The sequence below is a fragment of the Mercenaria mercenaria genome, unplaced genomic scaffold, assembly GCF_021730395.1.
Source record: "Mercenaria mercenaria strain notata unplaced genomic scaffold, MADL_Memer_1 contig_3130, whole genome shotgun sequence".
Taxonomy (NCBI): domain Eukaryota; kingdom Metazoa; phylum Mollusca; class Bivalvia; order Venerida; family Veneridae; genus Mercenaria; species Mercenaria mercenaria.
Window position 1 is genome coordinate 49,882 of NW_026461243.1, and position 8,922 is coordinate 58,803.

Sequence of the window (8,922 nt, forward strand, 5' to 3'; positions counted from 1 at the left end):
AGATGTTGATATCAGATATAGTACAAGAGGCTATCCTTGGAATAGATTTTATGCGGGCACACAGTTGTGATTTGATAATTAGCAAAAATTGTATTATGTTAAAGGTGACAAAATTCCTTGTTATCTCAAAAATGAATCTAGGTCAAATTGCTGCAGAATTGCTGTTTCTGAGAATATTGTTATTGAATCAAATTCTGAGGTTATGGTACAAGCAAAAACTCTTGATCATGTAGACAAGTCTAGAACTTGTTTAGTTGAGGGTTCTTGTGATTTTGTTGAGAAAACAGGTATTTTGGTTGCAAATGTGTTAGTTGACCCAAAAGCGGGCCAAGTTCCAATTAGATTGGCCAAATTTTCAAACAAACCAGTCAAGATTTACAAAGATACCACAACAGGTATATTAGAACCAGTTGAAGTAGTTGAATCACAGTCTGTTGGTCATGTTCATTCAGAAAATGTACAGAAAAATGATAAATTGCCTGAACATTTAACAGATTTATTTGAAAAGTCTTCTAAAAATCTTGATTCTACTCAAAAGGAAGAGCTAAAGTCATTCTTGATTAAGCATCAAAATGTGTTTAGTAAAGGTTCCAGTAATATTGGTCATTCCACAGTTGTTACACATATAATTGATACTGGTAATGAAAAACCTGTCAAAAAGTACCCATATCGCATTCCTTTAGCAAAGCGTAAGGTTGCGGAGGAAGAAATTAAGAAAATGGAGAGTGATGGTATTATTGAAAAATGTCCTCAAAGCCCATGGAATAGTCCCATTGTAATGATTTCTAAAGCCGACAAATCTATCAGGTTTTGCTGTGATTTTCGCGGTTTGAACAATGCCACGGTTCGCGATTCGCAAGCTTTACCCCGAATAGATGACAGCATAGAAGCATTGTCAGGTTCCAAGTGGTGGTCTTGTCTAGACATGAAATCGGATTACTGGCAATTGGATATTGATGAGAAAGATAGGCACAAAACAGCATTTTCAATTCCAGGTGGTGAGCAATGGCAATGGAAACGTCCTGCTTTTGGTCTTTGTAATGCCCCTGCAACATTTACCCGCCTTATGCAGTCAGTCTTCTCTGGTCTATTGTGGAGCATAGTGATAATTTATCTTGACGATATCATTTGTCACTCTAAAACTTTCTCAGAACAACTGAAAAATCTAGAACTTGTGTTTCAGAGGTTAACTACTGCCAATTTGAAACTTAATCCTAAAAAGTGTGTTTTGTTTCAAAAAGAGGTCACTTTTCTAGGTCACACAATAAGTGAAAATGGTGTGGGTACTGACCCAAGAAAGATTGAATCAATAAAGAATTGGCCAACCCCTAGGAATGCTAAGGAAGCCAGGAGTTTCATTTCTCTTGCAAGTTACTACAGGAACTATGTTTATCAGTTTGCTACTATTGCAAAACCCATTCATGAGTTAGCAGAAAATGGTAGAAAGTTTGTTTGGACAGAGGAATGTGAGAATGCTTTTCAAATGGTAAAAACAGCATTAACTAATGCCCCTATATTAACATTTCCTTCGGAAAATGATGACTTTATTCTGGATGCGGACGCTTCTTTGGTGGGCCAGGGCGGTGTATTATCAAAAGTTGTAAATGGTAAGGAACAGGTCATTGGCTATTTTAGCAAATACTTCACAAAAACAGAACGGCGGTAATCAACTCAATAAAACATTTTCACCACTACATTTATGGTCGAAAAATAGTCATTCGATCTGATCATTCCAGTCTGAAATGGTTGCTATCTTTTAAAAATGTAGAAGGACAATTAGCTAGGTGGCTTAGTTTTCTAGGCACATATGATTTTACAATTGAACATCGTTCTGGTAGATTGCATTCAAATGCAGATGCTTTATCTAGGAGGCCATGTTATGATGAAAATTGTAAATACTGTAGCACAGTTGAGTCAAAAGAGATTAACAGCATTTCTGTATCTAATGTCACTGAGGTACAGTCTAAGGGAGACAACTTCTATAAAACTGATGATAGTAATTGCTCATTTGTTACTCTTCTTTGTATGTTGATACAGTTACTACAGTTGTTTGGTGTAGTAAATACTGGTATGATAGTAGGAATATTTTTGGTGATATGGTGGAACTCTGATTTATTGAGCAGATTTTTCTCAGAATTGGCTACATTTCAAACATACAAACATTACTGGAATTATGATATTGGTACTGACACAAAGAGTTTAAAGATAATCAAACCGGGTATTGATGGCTGTAATTTAGACTGTGACAAAAATACAAGTCTTGGTATGGTTAAAAAGGTTGAGGTAAAACATAGTTATGCACAAACAGAAAAGATTTCTTGTCAAACAGATTGTAAAGATAATGTTTTGATAAGTTCTGTGAATGAACAAGGTACAAGTTCTTGTCATACAGGGATAAAAGATAATGTTTTGATAAGTTCTGTAAATTCCTCAAATCCAAGCAATGATAATGATACTGAGAATACACCTAGCACGAGTTCTAACGATAGCACAACCTCGAGTAGTTCAGTAGGTAGCAATTTACTGGGAGAGGATGTTAACGTTGCAGAAATTCAGAATAATGATCTCAATCTTGGACGAATTAAAGATATAGTTTTGAATGGTGTCAAGCCTGACTGGCAGGAGATTTCTAAATTTGATACAGAGTTTAAATATTACTGGGCAAGGTTAGATTCTTTAGTTATCAAAAACAATGTGTTGTACAGAAAATGGGAAAGTGTTGATGATAACTCATGTAAGTTATTATTAGTTGTCCCAAAGTCTCACAGGGATCTGGTATTGCAGTTGTTACATGATGGTAAAAGTGGTGCACATTTAGGGTTAAGGAAAACTCTAGCAAAAATAAGAGAGAGGTTCTTTTGGTTTTGCTCTGAGACGAGATGTTGAAGTGTGGATTCGTACATGTGATGTATGTAATAGTCGTAGAGGTTCACTCAGAAAATCCAAAGCGCCATTAAAAACTTATAATGTAGGAGCCCCAAATGAGAGAATTGCTATAGATTTTATGGGTCCATTTACAAAAACTAACAAAGGAAATAGATACATGATGGTGGTAGGGGATTTGTTTACTAAATGGACAGAATGTTACAGTTTGCCAAATTTAGAAGCTACAACAGTGGCAACTGTATTAGTTGATCAGTACATAAGTAAATGGGGCTGCCCATTGATTTGTCATACAGACCAAGGGAAAACATTTGAGTCAAAACTGTTTCTAGAAATGTGTAAATTATTGGGTATAGAAAAGATACGTTCTTCCAGTTTTCATCCGCAAGGGAACGGTTTTTTAGAAAAACATAACTCCACTATAATTCAAATGCTCACCCCATATGTCGCAGCAAATCAGAAAGACTGGGATGAACATGTTGATTTAGTTATGCTTGCATACCGGTCTTCGGTTCAAGCATCAACAGGGTTCACACCAGCCATGTTACATATTGGTAGAGAACTGAGGTTACCAGTTGACTTGATTTTTGGTACTCCTGAAACAGATGATAAAGAAATTGATCAAAACAAATCCAGTTATGTCTCAAAATTAGAAAACAGGTTACAACAAGTACATGAGTTAGCGAGGAAAAATATGGAAATTGCTGAAACAGTATGAAATCAAATTATGATGTGAAGTTGAGTTTCAAAAGTTACAAAGATGGTGACGCAGTTTGGTATTACTGTCCAACACGAAAACGAGGTTTAAGTCCTAAGTTTCAGAAACCTTGGGTTGGTCCATGTAAGATAATTACCAAAGTAAATGATGTACTATACCGGATTCAAATAAAAGCTAACTCAAAGCCAAAGATTGTTCATCATGATAAACTGAAAGATTATACTGGGAAAATTAGACCTAGTTGGTTTTAAGAAAAATTCAGTCTGATATGTTAAAATTGGTACACAGAAATATTGTATATTTTGCTTTAGTATTGATATGGTCATATATATATGGTATATATGCAAACTTGAATTTTGGTAGAAAAATGATAAATTATTAAATAAAAAAATAAAACAAAATAAAAAAAATGAATGTTGCTTTACAGTAAAAAGGGTATCCTTTTGTCTATTTGCAGTTTCAATGCGGCGTGTGCGAAGATCTGTACTTCCCCGCCAGAAAGCCTTGTATGGCCCATCTGAAAGAGCAGCATTCTGGGATTAGTTTTAAATGCACATTATGTAAGAAGATATTTAGGAGAAATGATAACCCGCATCAATGCAGAGCGAAGAAAACTGATTTTTATATGTTTAATCAAATGACTGGTGATAAGGGCAACAGAGCAGAGAGAGAGTTGGAGAAATTTTTAGAACGGGCAGAAAAGAAGTGGTGTATAAATTTGAATGAGAAGATAACAGCAAGGAAGGGAACAAGACCAATACTACCAGAGAGGAGAAAAGAAAGAACTAGGACTTTGAGTGAAAGTGGTAGCAGCACCAGTGATATAAGTGACAGTGAAGAAAGTAGTGAGGAAGAAATGGAGTTAGAGAAAGAGTTAGAGTTAAGTGATGATGAGTTTGAAATTTTCCAGGAAGAAAGTTATTTAAAAGAAGTGAAAATGTACGAGTTAGATGAATATGAAAAGAAGAAAGATGAACAGAAAAGAAAAATTGATCAAGAAAAGAAGGAACGTATTGAAAAAGAAAGGTTGGAGAGGGAAAAACAAAAGGAGGTTGAAAGACAATTGAAAGATAAAGAAGATAATGAAAGGAAACAGAAGGAAGAAAAAGAAAGGAAGGAAAAGGAGGAAAGAGAGGAAGAAGAAAGGAAAGAAAAAGAGAAAAAAGAAAGGAAAGAGAAAGAAAAGAAGGAGAGAGAGGAAAAAGAAAGAAAAGATAAGCTAGAGAAAGAAAGGAAGGAAAAAGAAAAGAAGGAAACAGAGGAAAAAGAAAAAAAGGAAAAAGAGGAGAAAGATAGAAAGGAAAAAGATTGAAAGGCGCATGAGGAAAAAGAAGAGAAGGCGAGACAGGAGAAAGAGAAGAAGGAAAAAGAGGAGTTACAGAAAAAGAAGGAAGCCGAGGAGAAACAAATAAATGACAAGAAAATTAGAAAGGAAAAGGAAAATCAGAAATCAAAGAATGAGGAAATGAAAGGAAGGAAAAAGAGGAGAGAGAGAGACAGAAAAATCAGGAAGAAATTAGGAGAGAAGGAGAGAAAAAGGACACAAATTAAAAAGAAAGTAAGAAAAAGGAGGAAAAACAAAAAGAGGGGGAAAACAAGAATAAGAATGAGAAAGACAAAGAAAGTAAGAAAAAGGATGAAAAACTAAAAGAGTGTGAAAAGAAGGATAAGAATGAGAAAGACAAAGACAGTAAGAAAAAGGAGGAAAAACAGAAAGAAGATATGAAAAGGAAGACAGATGAACATAAGAAAACTGATAAAGATAAAATACTTAAGAACTCGTATAGAGAAAGCGAAATAAAAGAGGATGAAGAGATGACAGACATAGAGAAAGTCCAGGAAATGAAAGAAAATAGAAGAAACAGAAAGAGAAAACTAGTATGTGAAAAGATTGACAAAGAATTTCTAGAAAATGATGGATATGAATATGAAATTATAACAATTATCAAGAAATATAAAATAGAAAACAGATGTTAAAGGAAAACTGATGTGATAACTAATACAGAAAACAGATTGTTGGAGATCAAGATGACTAAAGGATTAACATAACATTAACATTTACTAATAGGATATCTTAAACATTTACTATTTTAATATTGGTACAAGTACATTGTGTATTTATACACTTCACAATTATTACACTTCGCAATTATGGACACTTTAATTAGTGCAAATATTGCAGGAAAATACATTGACACTTAAGTAGTGCAAGAAAAAAAGAAAAACATTATTATTATATGAATTACTGTATTGTTATAGTTACAAAAGACTGTTTCATTTAAGTAAATATATTGCTATTAAGATTGACACTGTTTAAATATTCTTAAATGAAAAGTAGATTTTATATTTTATGTAAAATATGTTAAAAAGTAAAATTTCTTACCTGTAATTTTTTCTTGAAGAATTGGGACAATTCTTGAAAGGTGGGGGTAATGATGTGCTGTTCCCCACCTACTTTATGCAATGCTCTTTCAATCAAAAATAATACTTCTCGGAAAATATGTAGTAACCATTATTGGTAATAACATTAAGAAATGTACCTTATTAAGTAAATTCCATAATTACTATTTCAATCATTTATGTATTATCTTGTATTAATTATATAAAGCTGCTCCTGCAACAACGTTGTGAATGTCCGCCATTTTGTTTCCCAGAATTCTAGAGGGCGACCCAGTTTTTACGGGAAAACCTGATTCTAGATGACATCACAATGTAAACAAAAACATTCATATAAATAGGCCGAATTTTAAATGGCCATCAGTTGGAGACTGGATATTGATCTGAATGGTAAAGATAGAATAAGATAAAGATAAAGATAAAAATAAAGATCAAGAAGATATATTGAGCATGAATACTCATAAGATACAGGTATTATTCAATGAATGGTTACAGTTAAATATTGTTGTTGTATAAATAATTATTGACATATTTTTACACCCGGTTGAGTGTGAAAATAAATATAGTAAACTTTTATTGCTTTTCTTATTTAGCATTTGGCCCTCGATCCATCCTAACAATATTAAGAGGTGTGTAACATATACTTAGATAATTCGTGAGAAGAAAAGTGAGATTTAAACTTGCCAAATAAGGGCAAATATCCGTCAAAAATAAAAACAATTTATTGCTCAACAGAACATAAATTACATGTACATAAAGACACCATCATATCTCTGTGAAATTCGTAGTCTGCGGGTTTTTGTAACCTAAATCTGATACATGTAACAAACAATTTATATGAATGTTTGTAAAATGATATATTTACATGGTTATTTAGCGAAAAAATATGGATATAGTCCCCCCGTTATTGCTGGATGTATAACAAACTTTCGCCAAGTATGCATTTTTAATAATATCTTCATTGAATAGCCATTTAGATTCGGTTTATATATATATTCCCTCTAAATATATGTAAGGGAATAAGATAAAATGTTTTCCATTATTGTAGATTTCCACTGTATGTACATGTCATAAAGAGAAGTATATTATATGTTACTCAAAATAAATGTTTAAATGACAAGTCATCAAACACGTTTAAAAATAGTAAACATTTTTTCTGTCATCTACATAATTATCAAATCTCATCCATGGCCAAAATATAGATATATGATTAATGAATAAAATCTGTAAAAAGATACTTTGGAAGCAAAGAATGCAACCAAGAAGAAAAATAGCAGACTCGGTTTGACTGAGTCTGTTCATGAGAGGTTATGAAATGTGCAACACCTCTTACGCCCCCTAGCACCGGCTTAAGCGGAACTCTATTACACATAATGTTTAATGGACTCCATGATCCCAAAGAACCAGAAAATATAACAACACTGAATCAAGTCGTATTGACTCGTAGATAAAGCCATGACACGTACTGGCCTCCAAAAATGACGTCATTATATCTGTCGTCATAAACCTTTTTTATATCAAAATCTTTGAGATTTTAAATTCGATAACGACATTGATATTTTTCCCCTGTCATTACATCCTCGTATCGACATTTTTTGTATACAGGCTATGGTCTCTGAAACGGCAAAATGACTGTCTATGGAATCAATATTCAAGAGTCTTGAAACAGTGTTGTTATATTTCCTGGTCCTTTGGGGTCATGGGGTCCATTCAATAGAGTTCCGCTTAAGCCGGTGCTTGGGGCGTGAAAGGTGTTGCATATTTCAAAACCTCTCATGAACAGACTCTAAGCTATTACTCTGTTTGGTTGCATTCTTTGCTTCCAAAGGATCTTTCTACAGACTTCATTAACTATCGCTCCGGTGCCGTGTGGTGGCTATAAAACGTCTCCCCGTACCTTGATTCAGTGTTGTGTCACTTAAGTCGGTGCAAGGAGACGTGAGAGGCGTTGCATATTTCATAACCTCTCATGAACAGACTAAGTCAAACCGAGTCAGCTATAATTATTCTTGGGTGCATTCTTTGTTTTCAAAGGATCTTTCTACAGATTTTAATACCTAACACAGCAACAACCTTTAAGTGCCGTGTGGCGGCCTGAAAAGTTTCAACGTATTTGGATTCAGTGTTGTTATATTTTGGGATCTAGTCCATTCAATAAATGCGTAATGGATTTCCGCTCAAGCCGGTGCTAGGTCTTGCATATTTCAATCCTCTCACGAACAGACTCAATCAAATCGAGTCAGCTATTATTCTGCTTGTTTGCATTCTCTGATTACAAAAAAACAAAGAGAAATATCACACAGGAAATGCCACGCACCAAAAGCGCAGCCGCCTCAAAACGAACCCCCAAGCACGCAAACGCGCGCACCACACACACACACACACACACACACACACACACACTCAAAGCTTACACATACAAAGTCAAAATTCCACACTACGAAAAGACACAACTCAAAATTAAATTCAAATTTAACTTACTTAACACAGACACGTTTTCTGCAGAGTCGTTAATAATTAATAAAATTAGTCATATTTATTCATCACACGACATTGATGTATACTGTACAGTATTGTAAATTTATTAAAGATCGTCCGAATTGTAAGAGAAATATAGTCCTAGCCTAAAAACACTTCAAACTTGGCCTTACACATCCAGAATACTATTGAGATGTAGTTTATAAAATCGGAAAATTATACACAGTCCTTCCTATAATCAGATATTTGTAAAATGTGTTTAAAAGTTAATGTAAACAGGATACGATGCGGAAATCGTGACGCACAGTGCAGATTTGGTGATTGGCCCCTCTACAGTTAATCGCTACATTTTCCTATTTGATGTGCGATTACTAATAAAGTGTAAGACTCCATGATGGTTTTCTCCTAACTTCTACATAAAACGGACGGAGGGAGTAGAATTTGTC

General features: G+C 34.1%; 1 pseudogene; it reads left to right on the forward strand.

Moving 5' to 3' along the window:
- Positions 1-4,009: 4,009 nt before the first annotated feature.
- LOC123543037 (DNA ligase 1-like) lies at positions 4,010-8,430 on the forward strand (annotated as a pseudogene).
- Positions 8,431-8,922: the final 492 nt, after the last annotated feature.